This window comes from Herpailurus yagouaroundi, unplaced genomic scaffold, assembly GCF_014898765.1.
Source record: "Herpailurus yagouaroundi ecotype Mexico unplaced genomic scaffold, PumYag 29, whole genome shotgun sequence".
NCBI classification, from domain to species: Eukaryota; Metazoa; Chordata; class Mammalia; order Carnivora; family Felidae; genus Herpailurus; species Herpailurus yagouaroundi.
This window is the reverse complement of record NW_024412377.1, coordinates 3,623,088-3,640,562: the sequence shown is the minus strand read 5'-3', so window position 1 is coordinate 3,640,562 and position 17,475 is coordinate 3,623,088. Positions and strand designations below refer to the sequence as shown.

General features: G+C 48.2%; 1 long non-coding RNA gene across 1 annotated transcript; it reads left to right on the top strand.

The window, feature by feature from the left end:
- Window positions 1-3,384: 3,384 nt before the first annotated feature.
- On the top strand, window positions 3,385-7,965 carry LOC121040812 (uncharacterized). The gene is made up of 3 exons (XR_005795461.1): window positions 3,385-3,584; window positions 5,599-5,773; window positions 7,853-7,965. It is a non-coding gene; the product is annotated as an uncharacterized LOC121040812 (long non-coding RNA).
- Window positions 7,966-17,475: the final 9,510 nt, after the last annotated feature.

Genomic DNA, 17,475 nt, shown 5'->3' with positions numbered 1-17,475 from the left:
ATAGATGCACAGGCTATAAACCCAACAAAATAAACTCGGTTTAGATGCCAAAGGTGTGTTGCAAAAGGAGAGGTGGAGAGAACACTTGGAAAGAAAAAGATTGCAAACGTGATGATGGTCTTCTCTCTGTGAAAGCAACATCTTCACTAGGGTATTTTCTTTTTTCCTTAAGTTTATTTATTTATTTTGAGAGAGAGCACACAAGCAGGGGAGGGGCAGAGAGAGACTGAGAGAGAGAGAGAGAGAATCCCAAGCAGGCTCCGCACTGTCAGCGCAGAGCCCGATGGAGGGCTCGAACTCACGAACTGCGAGATCACGCCCTGAGCCGAGATCAAGAGTCAGACCCTTAACCAACTGAGCCACCCAGGTGTCCCTTCACTCAGGTATTTCCAGTTGCATCTATTGGTTGGCAAATCGCTGAGATCAACTGTTGATTAAATGTGTCCGCTGCAATAAAAACGTTTGCATAATAAGGCACTAGACGATCTGGAGTCGTTTTCATGGAGAACAGAGGGGGAGGCTGGAAAGTACATTTTGCTGGGGGACCCTGGAGCTTTGAGATGGTGGTATGGGCAGACAAGAGAGATGAAGGAGAGCAGACAGGTGAGCCCAGCACCCGGGGCTTTCTCCCTCCAGAAGCATGTGCTGGTTCTGGATAGCTGAGAGACTGAGAAACTGAACGGAGCTTTGGCATTGCCCTTGTGGGGCTAGGGGGACGAAGGTGGGAGTTGGGGTCTACTGTGGGGCCGGGGGGATGGCACTCAGGCATCCTTGGTGCGCCAAGTTGGAGGTGTAGATCCTGCCCAGGCAGACTGCATGGACCCCCCACCCTCGTCTCCATGGAGACGAACCTCCAGACTTAACCACTGCCTCCAGCAATGGTATCGGGATAAAATCAGCTTGGGTGTGCTCCCCTCAACGGGTGCAATGCTTTCTTTCACAGCATTCACCTCAAGTAGCTGGAAAAGTAAGGCGTGTTAAATCCAAATAAACGGAAGGGAAAAAAAATAACCAAGGGAAGAAGAAATTAATGACATTTGAAACCAACGTACATACAACCTACATGACATGGACACGTTTCCAGAAACATACAACTTACCAAATCATAAAACAAGAAATATTGAACCTTAATATCCCCATAAAATCAAAAAGATTGAGTTTAAAATCTTCATTTGAAAACACCGCAGTCTCTAATGTTTTACCTGTGGTGCCATCAATCATTGAAAGGTGATGGAAATAGCAGCACCGGTTTTATCTAAACACTTCCAAATCTGTTTCCAGAGCTAGAGAAACCAGCCCCACCCCTCTGGACTCCAGGGGCATTTTACAGGTGATGGGGTACAGCAGAGGCTGAACGAGGAGGGTGGAGATCTCCCCATGTGCCATAAAGCTTTGTGGGTGTCCTGTTGGCTGCTGGAGGTGAAATCCACATCAGATCCCAGGTAAAGAACTTACTGGCTCCAAGGGGAAAAACTGCAGGCACACTCACAGAACGCCATGCTTTGGAGATGCCTGTGGTCCTGGCCCACGGGTGTCCTTGAACATCACACCACATCCCTTGGCCATCCTTCCTCAACCTTCGTGGATGGCCATGAAGAGATTTCAGTCAGTAAGTGGTTGAAATATATCACTGACATTCCTTGTTGTTCAAGGTCAGCACTGTATGAGTGAATACTGGGTGCTTGAGTTCAGCCTCGTGTAACAGGAACGGGTCCCCTGAGGACCCGGGCATGTGCCCCGTTCAGCGCATAATGGACGGGATGAATGCAAGGGCTCTTAATAATTGGGCGAGCTTTGCTTTAATGCATTTACTTGTCTAAAGAGGGGGGATCAGTTGGGCAACTTCAAAGGCGCTACAAGACCTGCCAACAGGCTATGACATTCCCACTCCTGCACACAGGGTCGCGCAGCTGGAGATCAGACCAGGTGATGGGCAGAGGGACAGATGTGACAAGCCCTCCCAGGTGGGGCAGTCAGTGACGTGTGCGAGCCAGCGAGGCAAGAATGCGGAAAACAGAAGCTCCGCGCAGGGCGATGCACAGCAGTGACCTCCCAGCCCGGTGTCTTCCGGGGGCCAGGACAGCCCACAGAAGTGCCAGCGAAGAGGGAGCAGGGAGGCCACCTTGGCTGGCATGCCGCCCTCTGACGGGGAGGGGGAGCCTCTGGCCGCGGACAGCGCGGCTGTCCCTTCGTGGCTCTCCCCGCCTGCTGCCATTAAATGGTGTCACCTCCTCTGTTCCGTTTGCAGGTGCTGTGAGCCTGCTCTCTAATGAGCCTTCCGATTCGCTTTCCTACGTGGGTCTACTCACAAGGAGAAAATGTGCCAGCGCTGCCAACGGGAATATTTCATTCGGAATAACAATGAGATCGTTCACATTGTAGAATTAGCCAACTGGTCTTCTCGTTTTCTCCGTCAGTCTACAGGGGCGTGATCCTGATGCGATGGACCTTCTCAGTGACCACAGGGTCACGTTCCTGGGTCTGGCGTGCCGAGGTCAGACCCTAACCGGACACACCTTCACCAGGGTCACCCACGCTGGGGTGTGGGACACGACTCTGCACCGTCTCTCTGCCTTTGGCCGTGTTCTGTCTTCTCCGATTTGAGGCGCCAGCAAGAGTGAGTGTTACCAGCCGCGGGAGACACTTCTGGGAGACACTAAACGGCAGGATGAAGGACAGCCCAGAAACATGTGTCATGCCAGGCATATTATTAATAAAACAAAAACCAAGCCATAAGGACTTCTTTATACCAGGAGAAAAAAGAATTCTGAAAGGTTTCCATGAAGCAAGAGATAATACATGCATTGTCATCAGAATTATTAATTAGGCTATACACTGCATCGTGAATATCTTTACTTGGTGCCTCATACGCTGTTTTCTATCCGTGAAAGAAACGTATTTAAGAAGTCTCCCCAAGTTCGTTGACTTAAGACCCCACCGCCCTCTTGATTTTTCCTACAGGAAAAATGAGCCCTTCAGTTGTGAATTTTCTGACTGGGGATGTTCAGCATTTTGGCCAAGGTGGGCAAAGAAGTTACACTGAACACCCACTGAATTCCTGACCAAATGTGATTGTTACTTGGCAGACATCAGAGGACTCCCTCCAAGTTAATTCAGTCCATACACATGCAAGGTAATCAGCAAGGTTAAATGCTAACACATTGAACACATCCGGGCCGCTTTGACCTTTCTTTTATCCCAACCAAATAATGTCTCTCTGATTTTATCAGCTCAACATGTCAGTTGCTAGAGGCTTAATAGCCCTGTCCCTGGAGAGGGAAAAAAGGCACAACCACTCAAGAGTCCCAGTTGTCTGCAGAAAGAACAGGACACGGGGCCGAGCTGGTGTTTAGTTCTGACCTTTTTTAAAGCGACAGAGAATGAAACCTCGCAAAACAGCTCTGCGCAAAAGCCGTCGGGGAAGGCGGTTGGAGCTGTGCCTCAGGACTCGCCAGGCTCTGCCCTCTCAGGGTGGCCCTACCTCTTCTCAAGATTTTTCCTCAACAGCCACCAAGTCCATAACTGTAACCAGTCGTTCATTCCGTGGTCTGTGCCGAAGTCCTTGCTGGATACCAGATTTGCAGGTGTGAACAGGCTCCCTTGTCCTTGTGAGAGCTGGGGAGACGGTGGACGGGTTGGCTTAAAGAAGGCTTCTTGATGGGGGGGGGGTGGGCAGCGGGCTGGGGAGTAAAGTGGGTGGAGAAACTGGCCAGGTGAGGCTGCCGAGGGTGGTTCAGGCTGTGACCTGGAACAGAAACAACAGGAAGTGTCAGAGGTGCTCAGAGAGTGCAAGGGGTCAGGGGACAGGACCTAGATGGGGTGGGGGGGGGCCCCGGGGGGGGCGCGGGGGGCGCAGGGCAAGAGAGGAAGCTGGTTCTCCGCAGATTTCAGACCACGAAAGTTCTTTAAACTCTGTCCTTTAAACTGTGGAGAAACACTGAGAGTTTTGTTTTTGTCTTTCAAAGAGGGAGTGACAAGATCTAATGTGTATTTTGGAAAGACCTTTGTAGGATCGGAGGAGAGTGTGGGGACGGACGAGAGCCAAAGTGGCTGGTCTACAGCGGTGAGGATGGAGAAAAGAGCGTTGGCAGAAATCTTAGGGGTGGGGGGGGGGACAGCTGCTGGGTGTGGGTCCCGGTGTAAGAACCGGAAGAGAGGTGATACTCCTCACAGAGCTCAGGGCCACGGAGGGGGCCGTCGGGAAGGCGTCAGGACACGTGCACCGGGGACTCTGGGGCCCATGAGTGTGAAGCTGAGCAGGCAGCCCCAGTCACAGAACTGGAGGAGCCCATCTGCCCACAGACGGGTGGGTGGGAAAGGCCGATGCAGAGCTCTGGGGTTCGGGAACCATGACCAGGTGTGCCCCTGAGGAGGACTGCATTGAGAAGCGGGCACCACTCAACAAAGGGGGCTCATGGGATGGGGCAGGGCAGGGCGGGGGGGTCAAGGGAGCAGCCCCCTAAACAAATTCCTGAAACGGGACCAGAGAGTGTTTAATAGACCCAGCCATAAAGAAGGCATTGATGACCCAGGTAAGAAGGGATCCCCGGGCTAGACTGGGATCTAGCAAATGGCAGATTCCTGGTGAGGAGGGAGCCCGGCGGTCAAGGATGATGGCCGTGGGGGGCATAGCGCCACAGGCTGGGGGAGACCCAGGCACCATAAAGCGCAGAGGGAAGGTTCCAGGAGCAAGGAAACCACTGACCACTTGAGCAGGCGCGCTGATTAACGGAGAAAGCCTTGGAGGAACGGGTGGGCCATGGAAGCTTGGGTCACCCAAGCAGGAAGGATGGACAGGATGGTCACGGGAGCAGAAATGGACCTTCACTCCCTACGACACTCTCATGGAGTACATTTTCTGTTTTTAAAAACAGGTACCTAGGGGCGCCTGGGTGGCGCAGTCGGTTAAGCGTCCGACTTCAGCCAGGTCACGATCTCGCGGTCCGGGAGTTCGAGCCCCGCGTCAGGCTCTGGGCTGATGGCTCGGAGCCTGGATCCTGCTTCCGATTCTGTGTCTCCCTCTATCTCTGCCCCTCCCCCGTTCATGCTCTGTCTCTCTCTGTCCCAAAAATAAATAAACGTTGAAAAAAAAAATTTAAAAACAGGTACCTAGTAATAACATGAAGTATGTGCCCAGATGCGCAGGTAAGTTTATAGCACGTAGCAGATGTGACAAAGGGTCAGCAGCGATTAAGTTTCATCAACCTTATTTTTACAATCTTTGGTTGTGTTTCTGCTGTCCCCTAAAAAAGCAAAGGGTCTGCACCAAGATGACTTGGCCCGTTTGGTCTCTGTCCCTCCCCACCGCCCCCCCCCCCCCCACATTTAACTACCCAGCTTAGCCATGAATCCAGGGACAGAGGCACATAGCTCGAAGAAGGCACAGCAACAGGGGACGTGAAGAAGCAGAAATATGTACCCGGACCAAGCGTCAACAGCAGGAATCAGCTACTACTCCTGTCCCACCACCTGATCAAATCTTTCACCTTCTATCTGATTCACACTCTACTCTTGATGCCACCATCTTGAACACTTGGCACCAGCCTCCAATTCCTTTATGCTGTTTCTCAAATTAGTCTTCTTCTTTCATGTTCACAGCCACTGCCCTGATGTGGGACCCTATGGCTTGACACACGGACCGTTTGAGGGACCACCAGACTGGGTTCCTCCTTACGACCTTTCCCTCTCCTGGTTTCTGTACATCTCTGCAACGTGAATGTGGCCGGATCTCCTGTATGATTCAGTTGTGATATTTGCACCACCGATGTTGCTGGTGAGTTTCTGATACGGCCAGGAGACATATCCCCACTAGGTTTTAACATCCTAGAGGGCTGGACGAGGGCTTCTGGTCATTTCTCCAATAATTGAATGTGTCGATAAGTCATAGAATGCGTGAAATTACTTAGATTCCTTAAGGCATCAGTACCTTGCTGAGTATGAGGCAGGGGACGAACAGGTGTCCAACATGGTGCTCACTGAGGACCGGCCGAGGCACTGGAGGCTAGGAAGGGCGATGTCTGGCAGTGGAGACCAGCTCAGAGGCAAATTTAACCACCCTCCAACCTTTTCCAAGAGCCTGAAAACCCAAACCACCTACAGACAGAGAAAGGACCGCGCAGGGCTGTTTTTGCCTGGTGTCCCAGGGTGGTGTCAGTGTTTCTAGCTCCCAGCTTCTGGACACAAGGTAGGAGTACAAGTTCATGCTCCCGTGAGCACGGACGGTCACAGGCTGGGGCACGGGGACTGTGAGAAGTCACGTGTGACACTTGTAGCCGATGTCATCGGCCCTAATCTCTCCCGCCTGTTGCAAGTGGGGGCTGTGTCCACCCAGGTGCCTGAGGGACCACAGTGGGCAGAACCCTCAGGGCAGGAGGTCCGAGCAAAACAGCGAGCTTTGTAGTAAACAAGGCCCCGTGGCTTGGGGTTGTTTCCATAAAGTAAGGTGACTCTAGTGACCACCACAGTTGCTGACTTTGTTTTTAGTTCCTTTTAGATGGGTTAACGGTCCCGTGTGAATCTTCCATATACTGTGCTTTTTTTTTTTCTCTCCCCACAAGGGAAGGACAAGGTTAAGCTGCTTTCTTAGTAAAATCATGTGCAGATTATTCATTAGCTGAGTCAATGGGCTGTTGATCCTTTGGGCTTTAGTTTTATACGTTGCATAGTACTGAGCTCTTACAACACTTGAACCATTGTAATTCATTTAAAATGGGCAACGAAAGGATATTCCACGAGTAGAAAGTGAGGAATATGATTGTTGTTGTTGTTTTCATAGAATGTGAGCTAAGTAACCTAGGCACCCATGTGCCATCAGTGAAAACGGGACCACATCACTTGGTGTTAGTAAATATCTGGAGATTATTCCACTTCATAACTGTTACGCACAGGGACACGGTAAAGAAAGCCTTCCTGAACACATGAGGCCGCTCCTGGTAGAACATGTCTTCTGGAGAGAAGGTCTTACCCACCCTGCAGTCGCAACAGATAGCACAGCAAATAACACAGAGCAGGGGAAAAAAAAAATCTTAAATAATCAGCGTTTCCAAATCTATGTTATTGTCCTACTTATCTTAAAATATACAACAGCGTGCATTAAGCACCTAAATAGATAAATCTGTATCAATATCTTTTGAATGAACAGACAGACCAAGGTAGAGAGGAAGACAGGTCTGTCAGTCTAAATGTACATTTCCTCGGGGCCCCTGGGTGGCTCAGTTGGTTAAGCATCCAACTCTTGGTTTCAGCTCCGATCATGATTTTGCAGGTCATGAGATCGAGCCCCGTGTCGGGTTCTGCGCTGACTGCATGGGGACTGCTTGGGTTTCTGTCTGTCTCCCTCTCTCTCTGTCCCTCCCCTGCAGGCGCTCGTTCTCTCTCTCTCCCTCAAAATAAATGAATAAACATTAAGAAAGATAAAGTAAATGTACCTCTCCTCAAAGGAAATGGTGGAAAGCTTTGCTGGATGCCACATTTGCCCAATGGCCATCATGGCAGCTGGTGATGCAGATGGGTTAAATTCTTCTGCTAAAAATTGTGGCATGCAAATTATATTCACATAGGGCATATATATATATATTTTTTTGTCAGAAAGAATAACACAAACTGCCTGGCATTCAATGTTTGAAGTAGGACAAGGGTCTACACACGTATTAGTTTCTCAAGTCAAAAATTTAAGTCAAGAAAGTAGAAGGCCAGTGCTGTGTACAAGGAATTTCTTGCATAGTTTGAATAACTGGGTGAGAGTCATTTCAAGAGAGAAGCTTCAACCATTTATTTCTTCGTGCCATCAGCCGTGGCTCCGACGTGTATCGTCGCCTGTTTGTTGTGAGTTCCGTTGTGTTGTCTCTACAAGGTGTGGCCGTGGAATTTACACCTTGCCAGAGGAAAGCTCTTTTGGCTCCATAAGAAGGAGAATCCAACCAACGATTTGGAGAATTTTGTGTCTCATCCACCTGGAAGCTGGAGGTAAGCTGTTTCGAGGTTGGTAGTTCTGACACGTTCGTGTCATCAAGGAGCAGGTAAGTTCCATCCCTCTGTTAGCCTCAGTGTATTCACTTTGTTCCCCCTCAGTTTATTTTTATTTATTTTGAGAGAGCTAGAGAGCAAGCAGGGGAGGGACAGAGAGAGAGGGAGACAGAATCCCAAGCAGGCTCCGCGCTGCCAGCCCAGAGCCCGAGACGAGGCTTGAACTCACAAACTGTGAGACCGTAACCTGAGCTGAAATCAAGAGTTGGACGCTGAGGGGCATCCCGGTGGCCTAGTCGGTTAGGCGTCTGACTTTGGCTCAGGTCATGATCTCACGGTTTGTGGGTTCAAGCCCCTCGTCGGACTCTGTGCTGGCAGCTCGGAGCCTGGAGCCTGCTTCCGATTCTGTGTCTCCCTCTCTCTCTGCCCCAACCCTGCTCATGCTCTCTCTCTCTCTCTCCCAAAAATAAACAAACATTACGAAAAAAAAAAAAGAGTCAGACGCTTAACCGACTGAGCCACCCAGGCGCCCCTCAGCTTATGGACTTTTACCCAGACTATTGAAACTTTAGTAGGACTGTAAAAGAAAACCATGGTTCCACACACCGTGTCCTCCTCAAAGGGGGAAGGAGAATTTCTTCTCAAGCGTACTGCTTATCAGGGAATTAGAGTTTTCCAGAAAGCCAACAGCGGTCTTAGCCATAAATTTCAAAGTGAAAGGAAAGTCAAGCATTGTGCTAACTGTTCAATACTCAGCCAACGTTCCTGCCATGTATACGCACACACCCCCCTTCGTGTACTCAAGGGGCTGGACATCTAAAAGCTGCATTTCCGAAACTTCCTTCCGGCTGGGTCCTGGATGGTGAGCTGTGGGTGAGATCCTCTTGCAAGAAATGTCCAGCTTAGAACGGAGGTAGGAGCCACCTGCCTGACGTTGTGGCTGCCAGGGGACCGGCAGAAGTCGATTCATTCAGTGACTGGAATCACATTCCAGGGTGTCGATGGCAGCATAGGGGAGATGAGGGCTGGGCAGTGCCAGGAAAGACAGAGGCAGCGGCGGCCCCCTGCTCCCCTCCTGGTTCCCCCTGTGGGGCTGAAACCATCGGTGGTCCCTCCCGCCCCCCACTACTCCGGCTCTTCTGATGACGCTAGAGCCTCTAGTTCCCGTGTTCAGTGACACTCGGCTTGCCGTGCCTCACGGGGACAGTGCCTTAGAGCGTTTTTCATGTTCTACACGCACTTTTATATGGAGTGCGAGCGGGGGAGGGGCAGAGAGAGAGGGAGGCGCAGAATCCGAAGCAGGCTCCAGGCTCCAAGATGTCAGCAGAGAGCCCGACACAGGACTTGAACCCACGAACCAGGAGATCATGACCTGAGCTGAAGTCAGACGCTTAATCCACTGAGCCACCCACGTGCCCCCAAAAAGTAACCTTTTAAAAACCTACTCTGAAAGTTTTCATTTTATAAAATTCAGCTTCGATTGACAATTAGTTCTTTCTTCTTATAAGGTATATTTCTGGAGGTGTTATGAATGCATTCAGGGGTGCTTTGGTGTCTCAGTCTGTTGAGCCTCTGAGTTTGGCTCAGGTCATGATTTCAAGGTTCGTCAGTTCGAGCCCCAGGTCGGGCTCTCTGTTATCAGTGTGGAGCCTGCTTTGGGTCCTCTGTCCCCCTCTCTCTGCCCCTCCCCCACGTGCTCTCTCTCTCTCTCTCTCTCTCAAAAATAAATAAACATTTTTTAAAAAGAATGCATTCAAATACCTTTCATATGGTGTTCTACTATTTGGGGGAGATGATACATTAATTCTGACTTGTTACTTTTATTTATTTGGCAAGGCAATGGAGTCCAGTCTCCTTCCAGATTTGACCTTGGAGAAGTACATGGAGAATCTCAGCCCCCTTCTTGGAGGATGATGTTGTAGGCAGGACCCCATGGCTGGGCCTTGACCTGTTTGCCAGCAGGTCTCACCCTCGACCCTTCCCTGCCCTGTCTGTAGCACAGGGACATTTGCTCCCTGGACTGCCCATCCCCCACCCCGTGTCACCTGATTCTTACCACCTTGGACCAGGGCTGGCCTGGAGGGAGACTGACAGTGGAGGAAGGGAGAAGGCTAGCTACTTCCGCCTCCACTCCATCCACAAAGGGTGCCATCTCTGTAATCTCATATTGTTCTCTCTAGCTCAGGCTCTTGCCAGAAAATTCCACCAGGGTTTTCTTTTCTGCGTCATGACCTCAGCCCCGGGCCCTGGGAGCACCACCCACTTCCAACATCCAGCCTGGCAAAATTGCGTATTGATTCCTCCTCCTTGCCTTGAGTTCCCTTGTAGCTTCTGAGCTCTTGCACTGCTGTGTAAACAATTCCCTAGATTATCGGACCTGTGTTTCCAGTTGTAGAGCGGTTTCTCTTTCTGCGGTCCGGCCCTCTTCTCCCCAGACACAGGCAGATGGAACTGGAAGTGCTTGGGAGTTGACGCTTCTTGGGGAGGAGGCAGGGTCAATAAAATAGAGAGGCCTCAAATAGATTGCACAGACAAGGAGAGCTGGTTAATGAATAGCTCGACCTGAAGTTTAAAGCCAAAAAAGGTTGTTCACGTGGCCAGGGGAGACCAGAGCAAGCGACATCAGTCGAAACAGGCAAATGAGCGATTGTTTGCGCACTGCGAGGTGGTGGGATGCTGGTCCGTGACGGCTGCATAGAGGCCGCAGCCCGGCCTGTGGCAATGAGGCACCCACTTGTGCCCACCGTGGGCAGAATTTTCAAACATCCTCTAAGTGAGCAAAGTAGACATTGGGTCGGATGGCACCACGTTACCGTTCTTAGAAAACAACTTGGCCCGCTGTCTTTCACTGTACTTGAACTATCACCCTTGAGGCACTGCGAGACTTCTGAGTATACCCCCAGAAATCAGAGCGTCGTAAAGCCATCTCTGTTATTACCCCGACGAGAGTTAGAAAGCCATTTTGTAAAACAAAGGAATACACTAAGAGTGAGCTTTTCTGGAAGAGAGGCAAGGAATCACGTGGAGCAGGTTATGTAGCTAATGGGGCGTGGTCTCAACAGGCGGTATCCGAGTGAACTTAGAAAAACAGTCACAAACACGTCTTTTTCGTGATGATGTCCATGGCCTGTGGCCCATGCAGGAGACTGCTATACGAACCCCACACTGGATCTAGAGGGGATAAGAAAAGAGCTTAGTGGAAAGTTTGTCTTGGGCTCACTTCGGTAACGCATGTACAAAAATTGGAACTATTTGTTTTCTTTTCCCTTTTTTTTTTTTTTTTGCATAGATCTTCTACAGCTGCTAGGTTTGACATTTCTCTTCTCAGATAGAAGAACTATTGTCAAATTGTCGATAACTAACATTCAATTCTCCAGAAGACCTAGAAATCAAGGGTTGATGGGGAGGGGGCGGGGAAGAGGGGAAAATGGGGGATGGGCATCGAGGCGGGCACTTGTTGGGATGGGCACTGGGTGTCATATGGAAGCAATGAATCAGGGGCATCTACCCCTGAAACCAAGAACACGCTGTATACACTGTATGTTAGCTAACTGGACAATAAATTATAATTAAAAAAAAAAAAAAGAAATGGAAATTTTGGTGTGACCAATGTGACAGTTAAGCTGGCAGGCCACACAAACCCTTGGGTGAGTTTCTCTGTATCCTTTTTCTTGAAAACACTATCATAGGGGCGCCTGGGTGGCGCAGTCGGGTGAGCGTCCGACTTCAGCCAGGTCACGATCTCGCGGTCGGTGAGTTCGAGCCCCGCATCAGGCTCTGGGCTGATGGCTCAGAGCCTGGAGCCTGTTTCCGATTCTGTGTCTCCCTCTCTCTCTGCTCCTCCCCCGTTCATGCTCTGTCTCTCTCTGTCCCAAAAATAAATAAACGTTGAAAAAAAAATTAAAAAAAAAAAAGAAAACACTATCATAAATCGATAGTGATTGGGAATACATGGGTGTATATATGTATTATGTGTATGTATATGCATTTGTATACGCATATACATACGTTATATTTTGCATTATATTATACACATATATTATCTTTTCACTCTTTCAAAGTACTCTTGAATGACCTGAATAGGATAGAGAGGCCGTGTGGAATTTAATCAGATTTCCTGAGCCCCCTTCCTCCAACTGAAAATACAGCCAATCAAATCCAATTGTTGGTGTCGCCATGAGTATTGAGACTTTCCCTAGATGCTAGTTACTCTTCCCTTTCTTAATAGAGAGAGCATCTGAGACACACAATCATTCTCCTGCCTTATTTGCTTATAGTCTTTATTTCCAACCTCTGTAAAACCAAAAGGAAGCTGGATTTCTCTGTAAACTTTTACCATCGGCGTGCCGGGGCACCAGACTCGTACACTTCATCATTATCCGGAACAGTTGCAAATCTTAAATGAACACGTCAATTATTCATGAGTCTAAGGTCCTGAATGCCAACTATAAATTATTAATCAGCAGATGTAAATATTTAAAAACCCTGGTGAGAAACACATTCTGTGAAAGCATTTCTGCAACAGAGTGGATAAACACCAATTTTTAAAGCAAAGGGTGGTGGTCACATAACAGCATTTATTCAAAACTCTGCACAATGGGGTTAAGCGTGTGATTCCAAAGCTCCTTTCATTCTGCCCTTAGCGTGGTGTCTTCGGTGCCACGGCCAGTGCGCTGAACCTTTGTGGGAACCGAATCTGTATCTGGTTCTTTGGATCTTGGATGGTCTGTGCCATTTCTTTTAATTTTTGTCTTGAATACAATTTTTACCTTGGGTTAAAATAACTGTGCTTTGGTTGACTTAGAGAGGTGCTTCCATTCTGTCCAACCTTTTCCCTGTTGAAGTGAAAATGTCTTTTTGTCTGTCTGTCCTTTCGCTGTTCCTTTTCCTCAGACCAACTTTGCTCCCCTCTCTCTGCCCTTCAATCCTACCGCATCTTTAATTTTCAGCTCCTTGGCTCTGCCTTCTGTGAATATTTCTCTGTACTTCTCAGTGGGAATTAGCGGTTCCTTCCAATTATTTTCGTTCCCTTTGGCCTCCATGCCCCTGGTAGCACCCTGCGTGCGGGAGGAGCTCGGGTGGATGAAGGAACACGTTAATTTGCAGGTGCCTGCGTTGCATTCAAGATGAGCGTTTGTCCTTCTTCTTTCAAGGAAGCAGCATATCCTAACGACTAAGAGCCCTGACGTCGAAGCCAGAATAGATGTGGGTGGCTCTAGACCGTCCTCGTAAGGCTGTTGTGAGTTTTAAATGAAATAATAAGAGAGAAACACAGCACAGGGCTTGGGCCCCAGGAGGTACATGGGAAGTTGTAGTGATTGCTGTTCATGCATTTTTATTATAACTTCTGTGAAAGCACGTTTGTGGTGACAACAGGAATAATAGATATTCGTTGAGTTGCTTAGATCTTGGTCATTCTGGAGACCTCAGTTCTGCTGAGTTCCTCACCCCACTACGGTTTCCCCACAGAACACTGGCCTCCAGTTCAAGCCTAACTGATGTCGAACAGAAGCAGAATAGAACAGAATCCCAACCGAATTCCTCCAGTTGTAATCCCAACATGCCCCCGGCCAGCTCTGGAATTTCTGTGACAATGTTCTCATGGTTTCTCAATGACGAAAGATGTTTCTCAGTCATACGTGAGAAAAAAAAAAACAAAAAAACAAACCCTGAACTTCAGGAAACCCCCCTGTTTCATGGAAAACAAAAAGGTCGAGTACAAATTAACTTTAAAAATATCTGTGGTTAGGCGGACAGTGTAGCCCAGAGGTTGGGAGGCCGACCCTGGGTCTGAGCCCAAAGCCACCGCTCACCAGCTGGGTGACCTAGAGGGTCCCTGGTGCCTCGACGTCCTCACTGTAAACAATGGAAGCTAGTGTTTCTGATGGGTCAAACTCCCAGTTTCAAAGGGTAAGATTGGGCTTGAGTGGAATGCCCCGTGTTTGCCACCTGCAAGCCAATGCCATGGTAGTGGCATCCCCAGGGTCCCTCATCCCCCAGCTGAAGTAAATCTCAGGTTCCAGCTCATATTACATTTGGTCGAGTTGAGAATAAAACAACATCGTCTAATATTTAACTTAGAACTCAAAGTTTTCCACAACATTTCAAGTAAAATTGAAGATCCCCAAAGCCACATACCCCTGGTCCATTTCCCAGTGGAGCAGACTTAATCGAAGCCCCACCAGCTCAAATTTGACTTTCACCCAAGGGCTATACAAGACGGAACCCTATGGGGTAACCTTTGAATTTCACATCCAACTGTTAACTCGGAGGTCCTTTGCACTGACTGCTGAGGGCTCTACGGAGTACTCCCTAATGAATTTCCCTCGGAGGGTGAGGTCAAGAAACTTTAAAATTTGTGGATAGACTGATATACTTCCTAAAACTAGTTGATAGACACTCTGGGAGAGCTGAAGGTACGTTTTCTGTTCTGTTCGCTGTAGCTCAGTGTTCCCGGTTTTCCCCGAACTTACTTATTTCTCGACTTTGGTGTTATTTCCAACATGGTTGGACGTGCACTACCTTCATTTTGCATTGATTACTTAACTCTTAATCTAATTCCCAAAGCAAGTGCCATTAGGTCATTTTTTTAATATTTAATCTTTTTAAGCAGTCCAAGCATATTGGACAATAAACCTTATTGTAAGCCTGTTCCAGACTCTCTAGTACAGACAGGGTATAATTATGGAGAATAACACAGAGGGAATATTGAAGGCCACATGGCATGGAAAGCCAGAGCAATGTGCTGCCTCTGGATGCTAACGAGAGGAAAGGACCAGAATTATAATAAATGTCCCTGCTCTTGCTTAATATAGAGATTCTTGATTTAAGGATATTGATTCTGGGCTACCACCTGAGACTAAATAGCAAATGACATCTGATATATTAAGCTCCTGCCTCTCGACATGGCTAAGTAGCAGGTGGCAGCTTTGAATCGATAGCTTATGTTCACACTGGAAACTGTTATAGCACTCGGCTGGCTGGGATGTCTTACGTGACAAGAAATAAACTTCTATAATTCTGTCCCTTGTCCTCACCTTTGCTGCCATTGATGACCTTGGTCCCCAGAAATATGCCATAATTTACAACCTGGTTAATACATAGATTAAAAAAAAAAACACCCCCCCCCATTGCCACAGTTTTTTTTTGGGGGGGGGGAATGGGGGTAGGGCATGATTTCTACAAAGAGAAATTAAGTTAATAATATTTTTTCACAGGAAGAGAAATATCACGAAATAATTGCCAAAGATTTGGCTGAAAGGGCAGATGGTAAGAACATATTTTTCTTAAGTGTGATATTAACCTGGAAAATGACCAGTTCTGGAAAACAGAAGAGCGAGACCTGACTCCCTTCTGCCAGGCCAGGCTGCGGGAAAGTGAGGGAGGCGCCCTATGCACAGACAGTGGCCCCTGGGCTTCTGAAAAGAAAAACCACAGAAACATCTAGTTCAGCTCCCTCGGGCATGGATGCTTCACTCCTGGCCATTTGCAAGGCTGGTGAAATCAAAACGAATATTAATATTTATAAAGAGATGTTTTTAGTCAAGAAAGTAGGCTGTGAGGAAGATTTAGGGCATTTAAAAAACTACATTTGAGAGGCCACTTTGAATATAGATATTTATTCACTCCATGGAAGGAGGAGACCTGACCTGTTCCAGTGATGAGTGCAGCAGATGTTCTGGAACCTAGAGCAACCTACATGCAGGGGTAGTCCTTGGACGTGTTGACTAGTAATTGCAACAAAGCACAGTATATATTGCCAGCTGTGGAGGGTGGGGAACTCACAGACGGCAGAAGAACCTTAGGACAAACTGTCCCTTTCCAGAATTTCTCCACGACGAATTCACAAGATGGCGGATGGGGGGATGATAAAAGGAACAAGACAATCCCTTTCTCTTTTTCCTCTTTTTCACATGGCCTTTTCTGTCAATGCTGAAGTTCTTTTCAGTAAAAACGAGCCAACGACAACATCATCTGCAAAAGCATTGGCCGTCCTCCCCATCATGGCCTGCTACTTGCTCCCATGCATCTCTGCCAACAGGGACTCTGCTGCTAGTTGCTGGGGCCAAAAGTATTGGACCATCTCCTCTCTTTCTCTCGCCCTCATTTTGAGGCCATCGGCAAGAAGAACATCTCTGTGTTCAAAGCACGTCTAGCTTCCGGCCAGTGGTCACCTCCGGTTGCCTCTGTCTGCGTCTCCATCATCCCCTAATGGGACACTCATGTGGCCCTGCCTGCTTTTTGACCTCGGCACCTGCATGACCACGGGCTCTAAACACAGCCAGAGCTGTGCCCTCAAAATGGGGGTCAGATTCCATCACTCTTGGAGACACCCTGTCAACACTCCTGATCTCACGTAGGGGAGAACTGGTGTCTTAGGTTGGCCAAGAAGTTCCCCATCGAGAAGGTGACCCGGCCCCTGCCTCTATATTTTCACCACCTCCTTCAGGTAGAGGGGTCCTCGTCTTCTCTGGCAGGCAGGCTTGCTATCTCAGGGCCCTTGCACCTGCTGTCCTTTGCAGCTAGTGTGCGCCCCTCCCCACGTAGCTGTCTGTTGACGTGTGGCTGCCCCTGGGGAGGCCCTCCCTTGCCGTCCGAATGGAAGAGCAGCTCTCCCCAGCAACTGGTCTCTTCTCACTATTTTGTTCCTTGGCAGCTCCCGGCGGAAGACACATCTGTCAGCCGCCATTTGTTGTTGTTGAACGATCTCTCCCATGTAGACGGGAGTGCCCGGCACATGTAGGGAATTAAGCACTATGGATTCCGGGAACAAATAGAAGCAGATACTTTTCATAATGGCCTCCAGGCCATTTAGAGAAATGATCCATCAAGAAACTTGCAATGTGGCAACACAAAGTTATTATGTGTGTATATGTGTATAGATACATACATATATATATATATATATATTCCTATATTTGCATATATTTAGATATAACTTTATGGCGCTAAATATCTGAAAAAAAGGATCATTTCCTGCTCTACATGTACATTTGACTCAAAACATATTATAAGCAATCCTTCAAGCATGTGTTGTCATTCTTCTTTAACAGACCTTAAAATCTTTCTCCGTATCATCTACCTTTATTTCTTCTTGGGTCTTTTATTGGCTTTTGATGAACCTATTTGATTACGTGTGTTCAACATATCAAATGTGTACAAACAATACCAGAGATACAGAATATTATCTTTGTACTTGCCCCTTCATATTTTGCCAAATTCTATGCTCTGCCTTCTGAATGTCTTGCTATAAATTCAGAGAAACACAATGAAAACAACTCCTTCTCCTTCTTTGTGGCCTTTCCTATGAGAAGTCCCTTTAACATCCAGATTCGACTCATCCTACCACATCCACAAGCACATGGGTGAATGTGACAGGTGAGATCTCCACCTTAGGATCTAGAGAAAGAAGGTAGGCTTAGAACAAAGTGTGATAAGTGATAAGAAGGAAACGAGAACCTGAGCTAAGGAAGGAACATACCTTGGAGAGAAAAGGGCCTGGGAGACTTT